The sequence below is a fragment of the Trichomycterus rosablanca genome, chromosome 2 (genome assembly GCF_030014385.1).
Source record: "Trichomycterus rosablanca isolate fTriRos1 chromosome 2, fTriRos1.hap1, whole genome shotgun sequence".
NCBI lineage: Eukaryota > Metazoa > Chordata > Actinopteri > Siluriformes > Trichomycteridae > Trichomycterus > Trichomycterus rosablanca.
In genome coordinates this window covers 57,579,312-57,591,868 of record NC_085989.1, presented here as the reverse complement: position 1 = coordinate 57,591,868, position 12,557 = coordinate 57,579,312, and the positions used below count along the sequence as shown (strand labels likewise).

General features: G+C 42.2%; 1 pseudogene; it reads right to left on the bottom strand.

The window, feature by feature from the left end:
* The window catches only part of LOC134336162 (uncharacterized), a 79,612-nt pseudogene that overhangs the window by 44,280 nt on the left and 22,775 nt on the right, over positions 1-12,557 (bottom strand).

Below are 12,557 nucleotides of genomic sequence, written 5' to 3'. Positions count from 1 at the left end.
ACTTCTTGTTTACAGTCCGTTTCTGATCACCACGCTAGCCTGCAAAATGGCGACGGCAAAAGTTACGTTTATGTTTTTCTCAGATTGAGCTCCCTGGTGTGTGTCTCATGAATTAGTTTATATATAATCATTAGGGCTGTCGTTAATCGCGTGAATTAACGCGATTGCGCGATTAACGCGTTAAATTTTTAATAGAAAAAAAATGAATCAAGATGAAAAATTTTAATCAAACTATTTTTATTGAGCTGTTTGTGTCACGTAAATGTGTGTGTCTGTGGTAATTTGCGTTCCTTAAAAGTGCATGAAGCAGAACGCTGATTAACAGAACAACATAAGCACAGCCGGAGACGGTCAATTCCGATATCTTCCCTACACACCTGCTCCCTATTTGTAATTCACATAATTCACCGGGTGAGACGTTAGAAAACAACGTTCTTTTTCTTAGAATAACCCCTTTTTTTATGGAAAAATAGTTATTGTGTGAATTACAAGGGCAGGAAAAACTACGGCAGATACAGAAGGTACACCGGGGCCCATGGCAGGGGGGCCTCCAAGACATGAACCCAACCACTCACCTCACTGCCCTCCCCACATCGGCTGCACTCGCCAGGTCGTTATTATTATATTACAATGTTTTCATTAAGTAAAATTAAAAGAACTAAAACTGTGCATTACAAATAGCAGAGGCAGGAATTTGGACTTGAAGTGTAACTTCATACAGCTGTCAGCAGATGCAATTTGTTGAGGGGGCCCAACATTTTTTATCACATGACAGCCCTAATTATTATGTTCACGTGTGTCCTTAGTCTATTGACTATTTTCAGCAGCAGTGTTACACACATTTTGCACTTCAGGCTGCTATCTTGTTGGGCTGTTACAGTTTTTGTAAACAGTTGGTTGTTCAACAGTAATTGAATACAGTTTTTTAATGGTATCTTTTGTTGAGTTTTTATTACACAATACTTACTCTGACCTTTTTGAATCCTGCACCTGAAAAATAACCCACAGTATGAAAAAACTAAAACTAATACTAGAACTAATGAAAACTAAACTAAAACTAAGCATTAAAAAAAATAATAAGAACTAGCAAACCCACTCTAAACACTAATTAAAACTAACTGAATTAGAGAGAAAAAAGTCACAACGAAATAAAACTAAACTATAATGAAAAATCCAAAACTATTATAACCTCGGTACTGTACTGTACCACACTGTCTGGTGGAAAAGTGGCTTATTGCTCCATATTTACTTACAGTAGTAACCTTCATCTTCTTCCTTTTTTACTTTGTTCTCTAATCCCTCATTCTGTAGATCCACGGGGGTGACGTCTCCCACCTCTGCTGACTGCATTATTGAACATCTAGATGGATGGATGGATGGATGGATGGATAGACTTACATTCTCCTCAAGGGGAAGTTCAGGTGCTACAAAAGAAATACAATTAATTTATCTAGGTATAAACACTCCACATATTTACACATTTACACACAGTGCAACACATTTAGTACAAAAACACAAAGTGCAGAAGACAACATCACACCTTCAGCCTAAACATAAACATTCAGTGGGGTGTGCATGGGTTAGGGAAATGTTCAGTAAAACTGTCTATTGTTTTTATGTTATTTGTTTGATATTGAATGATGTTAATGACCCAGTTATTATGAACTGATGCTGTACAACCAGCGCTGTGTTAACCAGCTTTATTACCTGGAAACAGGAGCAGAACAGGGATACAATTAAGAACTGGTGAATTACTAAATAAGTAAGAACAAACAGAGAAGGTGTGTATTCCAAATACATGTTTATATTTAATAATAAAGAAACTCTGAATCCCTTCCGATCAATCGATTCATTTATTCATGAATCGGTTCATCTGTACTGAATCATGTGTGATGCTATCGGTTAGCAGAGCAGCTAGCAGGGTGTGCTTAAATGAGAAGGGAGTTAAAGCACCTCAAATCCTCAAAGTAATAGTGTATTATGAACTTTAGTCTTAGTACTAATTACATAAAGTTAATAAGTAAAATATAATAGCAATAAATCAATATTTACTTACAGATGATTCACTTCAGTATAGCATCAGAAGCCATGGTTGCTTCTTCTTCTTCCTCTGTGGTTTATTGTCAAGTTGTGAAGCGATGAGGAGCTGAAATAAAGCCACCTGCTGCACTGGAGGATGAAGCATGGCCAGGACTGTCTGGATCCTTTCTGTGTGGAGTTTGCATGTTCTCCCCGTGTCTGTGTGGGTTTCCTCCCACAGTCCAAAAACATGGAGACACTGGTTAAAGGTTCATTGGAGACACTGAATTGCCCTACAGGTGAATGTGTGTGTGTATGAGTGTATATGAGTGTGTCTGCCCTGCGATGGACTGGTGAACGTCCAGTCTGGTGAACTTCTGTCTCTTCATGTAATCCCAGACGGACTTGAAGATGTTGAGATCAGAGTTCTGTGGGTGCCGTATCATCACCTCCAGTATTTTCAGTATCACCTACACTCTGACGAGTGCAGTGCAGCTCAGCGTTGTGTACGGAGAGCCACACCCTGACAGCACTCTTTTCCCATCTCTGTGCAAACGCCATCAATCAGCCAGCAGAGGTCGTAATTGCATCAGTTATGAGAGACCCTGTCTGGCCAACCGTTGATCATGTGGTCGGTCAGCCTCAGCCGGCAGGCAGAGCCGAGATTCGATACGATGTATTCGAGATCCCAGCTCTGGTGTTCAGCGTGTGTTTTACCGCTGCGCCACCTGAGCGTCAGAACCAACAATTTTGTAGCTGGAAAGTAATGTCACTTACGGTTATTTACTTTAACAAGATTAAAAAATCTTTTTGCAGAATTTCAGGTTTTAAAAACGTCTAAAATATGTTGACGATAATACAGAAGACATTCAGCATTCTGAAAACCTTAACTGTGTTTTATTGGTTGTGCATGAAATACAGTCTGACATGACACAAAACAATCAGATAATTAAATAATAATTATTTAATTAACAGACATTATAAAAATAGCTACATGATTTAAGAAAATGCAAAATTTTACAACTGCTGCTTTATTAACGAGAACATCTGGTGACTGCGGTATAGAAAAGGTAAACCATCTGTTTGTTCGGCACAATGTGATGGTTCTGTGTCACACATAGGTGTGTTTGTGTGTATGCACGGTGGCTCGGTGGGTAGCACTGTTCGATCCCCAGGCGGGGCGGTCCGGGTCCTTTCCGTGTGGAGTTCCGTGTCTGTGTGGGTTTCCTCCGGGTGCTCTGGTTTCCTCCCACAGTCCAAAAACATGCAGTCAAGTTAATTGGAGACACTAAATTACCCTATAGGTGAATGTGTGTGTGTCTGCCCTGCAATGGACTGGTGCCCTGTCCAGGGTGTTACTGTGTGCCTTGCGTCCATTGAAGAGCTGGGATAGGCTCCAGCAACCCCGCGACCCTGATTGGATAAGTGGTTAAGACAGTGAGAGAGAGAGAGTGAGTGAATGTATGTATACATCCCCAGTGTGAATGTGCTGGTGGATTTTGAAATGAATATTAAAACTCCACATTGCTATGATCTTTTTTCAGCGTGAATGCGCTGGTGGATTTTAAGCTGACCGTGTCTGAGAAAACTCTTCCCACACTGCGCGCACTCGTATGGTTTTTCTCCGGTGTGAATGCGCTGGTGCTGTTTGAGATTAGTATGGGTGGTAAAACTCTTCCCGCACTGCGAGCACTGATACTGTTTGTCTCCGGTGTGAATGCGCTGGTGTCGTTTGAGATTATACCGGATGGCAAAGCTCTTCCCGCACTGTGAGCACGGAAACGGTTTCTCTCCGGTGTGAATGTGCTGGTGAATGATGAGGTTACTCAGGTTAGTAAAACTCTTCTCACACTGGGTGCACTGATACGGTTTCTCTCCGGTGTGAATGCGCTGGTGTTGTCGGAGATATCTATGGGTTGTAAAAGTCTTCTCACACTCTGAGCACTGATATGGTTTATCTCCAGTGTGAATGCGCTGGTGAGTTTTTAGATTACTCTTGTTATTAAAGCTCTTCTCACACTGTGAGCACTGATACGGTTTCTCTCCGGTGTGAATCTGCTGATGGATTATGAGTTTACTCTTGTTAGTAAAACTCTTCTCACACTCTAAGCAATGATACGGTTTCTCCCCAGTGTGAATGCGCTGGTGCTGTTTGAGATTATACTGAGTGGTAAAGCTCTTCCCACACTGTGAGCACTGAAACGGTTTCTCTCCGGTGTGAATGTGCTGGTGAATGATGAGATTATTCCAGTTAATAAACCTCTTCTCGCACTGGGCGCACTGATACGGTTTCTCTCCAGTGTGAATGTGCTGGTGCAGTTTGAGATTATTATGAGTAGTAAAACTCTTCTCACACTCTGAGCACTGATATGGTTTATCTCCGGTGTGAATGCGCTGATGAGTTTTTAAATTACTTCTGTTATTAAAACTCTTCCCACACCGGGAGCACTGATACGGCTTCTCCCCAGTGTGAATGCGCTGGTGTACTTTCAGATCGTTCAGATGTTTAAAACTCTTCTCGCACTGTGCGCACTTGTACGGTTTCTCTCCGGTGTGAATGCGCTGGTGTATTCTGAGGTCGCTCTGTTGTTTGAAACTCCTCCCACACTGCGAGCACCGGTACGGTTTCTCTCCGGTGTGAGTGTACTGGTGTAGTTTGAGACTAGTCTGTTGATTAAAGCTCTTCTCACACTGCGAGCACTGATAGGGCTTTTCTCCAGTGTGAATGCGCTGGTGTATTCTGAGATAATTCTGGGCAGTGAAGCTCTTTCCACACTGTGAGCACTGATACGGTTTCTCTTTAGTGTGAACGCGCTTGTGTTTTTTGAGATCGCCCCGTTGAAGAAAACTCTTCCCGCATTCTGAGCACTGGTACGGTTTCTCTCCGGTGTGAATGCGCTGGTGTACTTTGAAATAGCTCTGGGAACTGAAGCTCTTCCCACAATCTGAGCAGACGTTACTCTTTTGTTGTTTTTGTCCTTGAGACGCGTCGATGCTGACGGTACCGGAGGACGTTTGCTGATCACTGGAGCTTCTGGTGGGCGTCAGATCCTCACGTCCGGCCTCTGTGAAGTCCACCAGCATCTTGTAGAGTCGACTCCTGTGGAGGTGATTTGGGGTTGTACAGGAGAGCGGACACACGGAGGAGGACGAATCGTTGCTCATTTCTAAAGTAAAAAAAATACATCAACAAAACATAAACATATGAAAATGAAATACATTTGTGCCACTACAAATATAATAATAATAATAAGGTACACTTATATAGCGCCCTACACACACAAGTATCGATCACACAGAAGTAGCAGAAGATGAAGTGAGAAAGTGCTGAGAGAAAAGGTGAGTCTTTAGGAGAGCTTTAAATTCAGAGAGAGAGAAGAAGTGGAACGTAGAGAAGAAGGAACAGAGTTCCAGAGATCAACCGCCCAGCCTGAACCTGGGAACTACCAGGAGACCAGCATCTGACGACCTTAAATTCCGGGATGGAGTGTAGCACCTGAGAAGGTCCGACAAATAAACAGGACCTAAACCATGAAGTGACTGCTGTTCTCTTCACTGACTTCCTGTAGCTGCACACATTCAGTTTAAAACACTGATGCTCACCTACAAAGCCAAAAATGGACCCAAGCTACCTTCGTGATCTAATCAAACCCCACTCTGTACCACGCGACCTCCGAGCCACTAGTCTCGCTCGACTTGAGCCTCCATCCAGGACTCAAGGAAGACAAGCATCAAGGATCTTCTCTGTTCTAGCACCCAAGTGGTGGAATGAACTTCCTCTGTCTGTCCGAACATCTGAGTCTCTCGCTGTCTTTAAAAGACGATTAAAAACCTTCATCACCTTTTTACTAAACACTTAAGCTGACTTGCACAACAAAAACAAAAAAACACTTTGGTTCTAACAGGTTTCAGCAGATTTACACTTTTGGGGTTGGATTCCCAGACAGGGATTAAGGCTAGTCCAGGACTACATTTTGCTTTAAATGGAGAATCTCCATTCAAAATGCTGTGTAGTCTAGGACTAGGCTTAATCCCTGTCTGTGAAACCAACCCTTGGACTGTTGTACTTAAACTAGAGTAATGAAATGTTTACTATGGAAGCTCTTCTGTAAGTCGCTCTGGATAAGACCGTCTGCTAAATGCCGAAAATGTAAATGTAAATCAGACAAGTGGTCATCACACTTATTATTCAAAGCTAAGATGCCTCATTTCACGATGATATTTTGGCTACTGATGAAAGACCCACTGTCAGTCACACAACAGACAGCTACCCTGGCCTTCACTGGTCAGCAGTTTTATGTGGCAAGAATGGCAAGAGGTCATTTTGGTGTGAACAACAGAGTAATTACCAGTTGCTGTGGTTTCTACACAACCTTTTTTCGGTTTCTTATTAGATCTGTTGCTTTTTCATCCCACTGTGCTGCCCGTGTGCATGTGTGTCATAGACATGGTACGGGACCGACTGGAACGCCATTCAGCTGTAGATTTTAATTGATGTGCAAAAAAACTGAGAATTTGGGCTGAAATCCCACCTGAGCCAAGATGGGGACTCGAGTCCGAGTCGCACGTAAGTCGCACACACAGCGTCAAGTGACTCTGACTCGTGACTCGCAAAAAATGACTTGTGGACAACAAAAATCAGCAACATTAGTTACGTGTGGGAATTATATATATATATATATGATCCGACATCATTCTGATCGTTATTTTCTGCTCTCTAATAATAATAATAATAATAATAATAATAATAATAATAATAATAACGCTCCGTCCGTCTTAACCCACAACACACACAATGTGTAAATGTTCCAGCAGCTTCCGGTGTAGTGATGAAGCGTCGCTCCCTACTCCCTACACAGTTTGAAGTTCACTTCATTTGAACATTCTCGTTACCTTTGGATCAGAATCTCACTTAAAATGGTGGAACCCTACGTAGTGCACTTCACAGGAACAGCCGGGGTGAATGGAACGCTCCTACAGAATCGGTGCTAATGATTGTAAGACGCTTTCTGAACCAATCAGAGCTTCTGATTGTAATTGTTAGTAAGAAATGCTGTTATTTGCATTTATTCGGTTTGCGTCACACAGATGACGTGGTAATGAAACGCTCGATCGGCTTTCTAACCACTTCCTGTTTTACTTCACGACCGGGAAAAGTTTGGAGGTTTTTAATTATAAGCACATTTACAAAATAACGGATTCTGTTCCTAATGGGACGCACGCTTATAAATGTAATAGCATCTGGAAGAACAGAAGCTCAGGTAAGCAGCGGTTATGATTGTTTTTGCTGTGTTTGGGATTTTGGCCGCTGTGCCGTGATTTATCGAGCGCTTTTGTTCTGTAATGAAAACAAAACGTATCAGTTGAAGCTTTTAACTGGAACCTTCTTGTTACAGAAATTACATTCATTTACACAATGAGGAGGAAAGTAAAGACACGAAGTAAAACGGCTAAATACACTCGCTAATCTGTTGTTGTTTTTATCTGAACTTACAGATTATTTCTTTATTTCTACACTACATTTATAATATATGTTTTGTGTAGATTATATTGACTCGTGACTCGACTCGGACTCTAGCCTAAAGACTCGTGACTCGACTCGAACTCTAGCCTAAAGACTCGTGACTCGACTTAAACTCGTATTTTGTGACTTGTGAACTCTGCACCCGAGTCGCTGTTTTTACTTTGTTGAATAATAAAACCATATCGGCCAAAAGCTTGATGGGTAACCAAGCTCAGTGGATCTTGAGAGAATGGCTGTTAAAACTTATTTTAAAGATTTCTGGGAGGCAGCAGTGAATTACGATATCAACATGGTGAAGAAGCCATACTGAGGTAAAGCTTATAAGTACAGGACACAACTGGAGGGTAATGATAGTCCTGACACAAAAAAACCTGTAAAAATATACATTTATGCCATTTACCCAAAATACCTTACGAATGTGATTGAAAGTAATCCAACCAATTGAGGGTTGTGGGCCTTGAACCAGTGCTGTTCTAATCTCTAGTATATGACCCTACTCCCTGAACTACCACTGACTGTAACTGTTTTGTTCAAATTCCTTAAATATACAGGATGATGGTTCAAAACAGTGGATTGAGGTTAAAACCAATGAACAACAACAATCTCTTAATATAATGGAGATACTGTGGGCATCAGCAACTACAGAGTAAAGGTGCATGGTCAATCTAAACTGAATCATGCCTACTCACTGATTTCCAACACATTTCTGAATGACAGGACATAACTTAATATTATTAGTAGTAGTAATAGGGGTATTAATATTAGTAAACACAAATAAATCCTGAAATAAAACGTTAAAAATAAATGTCTTACTGAGTTCATCTTTATCTTCAGGTTCTTCCTTCTTTACAGGCTTCATCTGGAAACCTTCAAGCTGTTGGTCCTCTGGGGTGAGGTGTTCCACAGGGATTATGGATCCTTCACCTGAAATTACATCAATATGTGAAGAAGAAACTCAACAGCTTGAGGAAATCTAAGTTAGACTGAACACTTAAATCCAGTAAGTACGGTACAGTATAGGTTCTAATCCATTATCCACATTCTCTTATTATTTCCACTGATCAGTGACCCCAATACTAACCACACTGTACTGTACCACACTGTCTTGTAAAAAAAAAAAAGTGGCATATCGCTCCATGTTTACTTACAGTAGTAACCTTCATCTTCATTTTCTTCCTTTTTAATCAATTTTTTCTGGAGTCCTTCATTTTGTAGATGGACGGGGGCGACGTCTCCCTCTTCTGCTGATTGCATTATCAAACATCTAATGGACAGACAGATAGATGCACTTTATTTTTCCTCAAACAACACAATAAATCCACCCAGGTATAAACACTTCACATATTTACACATTTATAACAGCATAAGTGCAAGAACAACATAACGCTTTCACATTAAACCTAAACATGCAGTGAGGTGTGTATGGGTTACTCCTTTAGACTGTTAATTAAGTCAGTCTTGGAACTGCTTCACTAAAACTGTCTATTGTTTTGAAGTTATTTGTATGACATTGGATTATTTGAATGACAAAAGGATCAGGAATCGACACCAAGTGCATTGTTTACGCTGCAGAGTGGTGCAATGAATCGCAAAGATGGCCAGGCCCCTAAGAACATGGATTTTCTGAGTTTAGGAGTGTTTTTGACAAAGACCAACAAAATGTGGTGCTCTGTAAACTTCGCTAAGTGAAGATGGTTTATTGCAGGAGTACGATGAGCAATAATCTAAAGATCGCTGGTTCAAGCCCCACCACCGCCAGGTTGCCACTGTTGGACCCTTGAGCAAGGCCCTTAACCCTTAATTGCTTCGACTGTATAATGTCACAGTACTGTAAATCGCTTTGGATTAAAGCGTCTGCTAAATGCCAAAAATGTAAATGTAATGTAAAAAGAAGCACTCCTCAAAACGGCAGCAAAACACATTTACATTTTCTGCATTTAGCAGACGCTCTTATCCAGAGCGACTTACAGAAGTGCTTCCATAGTAAACATTTCATTTCTCAAGTTTTAGTAAACACCAGTCAAAGAACATAAATCTGCTGAAACCTGTTAGAACCAAAGTGTTTTTGTTTTGTTTTTTTGTTTTTTTTAATGGAAAAAATGTTAGTAAATAGGTACAAGTCAGCTTAAGTGCTTAGTAAAAAGGTGATGAAGGTTTTTAATCATTTTTTAAAGACAGCAAGAGACTTAGATGTTCGGACAGACAGAGGAAGTTCATTCCACCACTTGGGCGCTAGAACAGAGAAGAGCCTTGATGCTTGTCTTCCTTTAGTCCTGGGTGGAGGCTCAAGTCGAGCGAGACTAGTGGCAGAGCGGGGTTTGATTAGACCACGAAGGTAGCTTGGGGCTGGTCCATTTTTGGCTTTGTAGGCGAGCATCAGTGTTTTAAACTGAATGCGTGCAGCTACAGGAAGGCAGTGAAGAGAACGCAGCAGTGGGGTGATGATGTGGCAGCAGTGGGGTGATGGTGTGACAGCAGTGGGGTGATGGTGTGGCAGCAGTGGGGTGATGGTGTGGCAGCAGTGGGGTGATGTGGCAGTGTTTGGGCTGGTTAAAAACCAGACGGGCAGCTGCATTTTGAATCAGCTGCAAGGGTTTAATGGTGGACATGGGAGCTCCTGCCAGGAGGGAGTTGCAGTAGTCCAACCGTGAGATTAAAAGTGTTTGCACCAGAATCTGGGTAGCTTCCCTGGAGAGAAATGGTCGAATCTTCCTGATGTTGTACAGGAGGAACCGGCACGATCTTGTCATGTGGGCTATGTAAGGAGAGAAGGTCAGCTGGTTATCAAGGACAACACCAAGACTTCTTACCTTATCAGATGGTCTGATCTGGGAGTCATCAAGAGAGATGACTAGGTCCTGGGTTGGAGACTGATCTCCAGGAATGAGCAACATCTCTGTCTTGCTGGGATTAAGTTTCAGATGATGAGCTGACATCCATTGTGAGATATCTTGCAGACATGCTGAGATGCGAGCTGAGACTTGTGTGTCTGAAGGAGGAAATGACAGAACGAGCTGAGTGTCATCTGCATAGGAGTGGTAGGAGAAGCCATGGGAGGCTATGACCTTACCCAGAGAGTGGGTGTAGATAGAGAAAAGAAGTGGGCCAAGTACAGAGCCCTGAGGAACACCGGTTGAGAGAGTGCATGGGGGAGATATGGATCCCCTCCATGACACTTGGTAGGAGCGCCCTTCCAGGTAGGAGGCCATCCATTGCCATGCTGAACCTGTTACTCCAAGGTTGGAGAGAGTGGTCAGGAGAATGCTGTGATTCACTGTGTCGAAGGCTGCAGAGAGGTCAAGAAGAATAAGAACAGATGACAGTTTGGCTGCTTTGGCTGCATGAAGCTTCTCAGTAACCGCTACAAGAGCTGTTTCCGTAGAATGCGCTGCCTTGAAGCCAGACTGGTACGGATCGTGGAGGTCATTCTGAGTGAGAAAGGCAGATAGTTGGTTATAGACAGCACGTTCAAGAATTTTGGATAGAAAAGAGAGGAGTGAGACAGGTCTGTAGTTGTTGATGTCTGTAGTGTCTAGTGTAGGTTTCTTAAGAAGGGGAATGACCTGAGCCTTCTTAAAAGCAGTAGGGATGACACCTGATGTCAGGGAGTTGTTGATGATGGGTGTGATGAAGGGGATTAGGTCCGGTGAGATGTCTTTGAGGATGGTGGATGGTATAGGGTCAAGTGCGCATGTGGTGGGATTGCTGGATGAGAGGAGCTGTGTAACCCCTCCATGGTGAGTGGGGTGAAGCTGGTGAGTGTGTTGGTGGGTTGAGGGTCAGTTGAAAGTGGGTCAGTCGGAGAGAAGGATTGATTGATTTTGTCGATCTTGTCCTGAAAGAATGTTGCAAAGTCAGTAGCAGTGAGAGAGGCAGATGGGGGAGGAGGAGGGTTCAGAAGAGAGGAAAAGATAGCATGAAGCTTACGTGGGTCAGCAGCAGATTGTTTATGCTTGGCTTTGTAAAAAGATGTTTTTGCAGCAGTCACGCCGGATGAGAACCTGGACAGCAGATCGTGGTAGGAGTGGAGATCAACACCGAGCTTAGAGTTCCTCCACTTTCTCTCAGCTGCCCTTAATTCTCTTCTGCTGCTGCAAGGAGGAAGATAAAGAGTGAAGATTAGGGCGTGTTTTAAGTAAGTAAGTAAGTAAGTAAACCTTTATTTATATAGCACTTTTTTAAGGCAATGCTACAAAGTGCTTCACAATCAATAAGATCAATGAGATATGATATGAATAAAAGAAATAAAACACATATAAAACACATATAAAACCAGTAAAGCAACCCAGATATATCCATGGGTGAAATAAAAACAGACATAAATTATCCAAACAGTGCAGCTTCATCTAATAAACCATAAAACAGGAAACGTCATCTAGAGTCCATTCTCAAAGGCCAAGGTATAAAAATATGTCTTAAGCCTTTTTTTAAAAATCTCCTTTGACCCAGAAAGTCTAATATCCACGGGCAGGGTATTCCACAACTTAGGAGCATACGCATCCCTTCCGTTTCCGCTTTGTCCTAGGGACAACTAAAAGCCCCTGACTGGAGGACCTCAGAGCCCTGGCACCGGAATACGGCACTAAAAGGTCAGAAATATATTCTGGTCCATCACCATGCACCGCCTGGAATGTTTAAACCAAGATTTGAAACTGAACTCTAAAAGCAACAGGCAACCAGTGCAGCGATGCCAGTATGGGGGTAATATGCTCCCGTCTTTTAGTCCTAGTGAGTACTCGGGCGGCTGCATTTTGGACCAATTGCAGCCGTGCCATTTCCCCTTGACTCAGACAAGTAAAGAGAGCATTACAGTAATCTAGACGTGATGATACAAAAGCATGAATAATCCATTCTGTATCCTGGAAGGAGAGCATTTTTCTGATCTTAGCAATATTTCTCAATTGAAAATAACCAGCCTGTACCAGCTTTGTTACATGCATTGAGAAACTCAGCTCAGAATCAAAAATAACACCAAGATTTCTGGGGTAAGGATTTGACTGTATAGCCAACGACC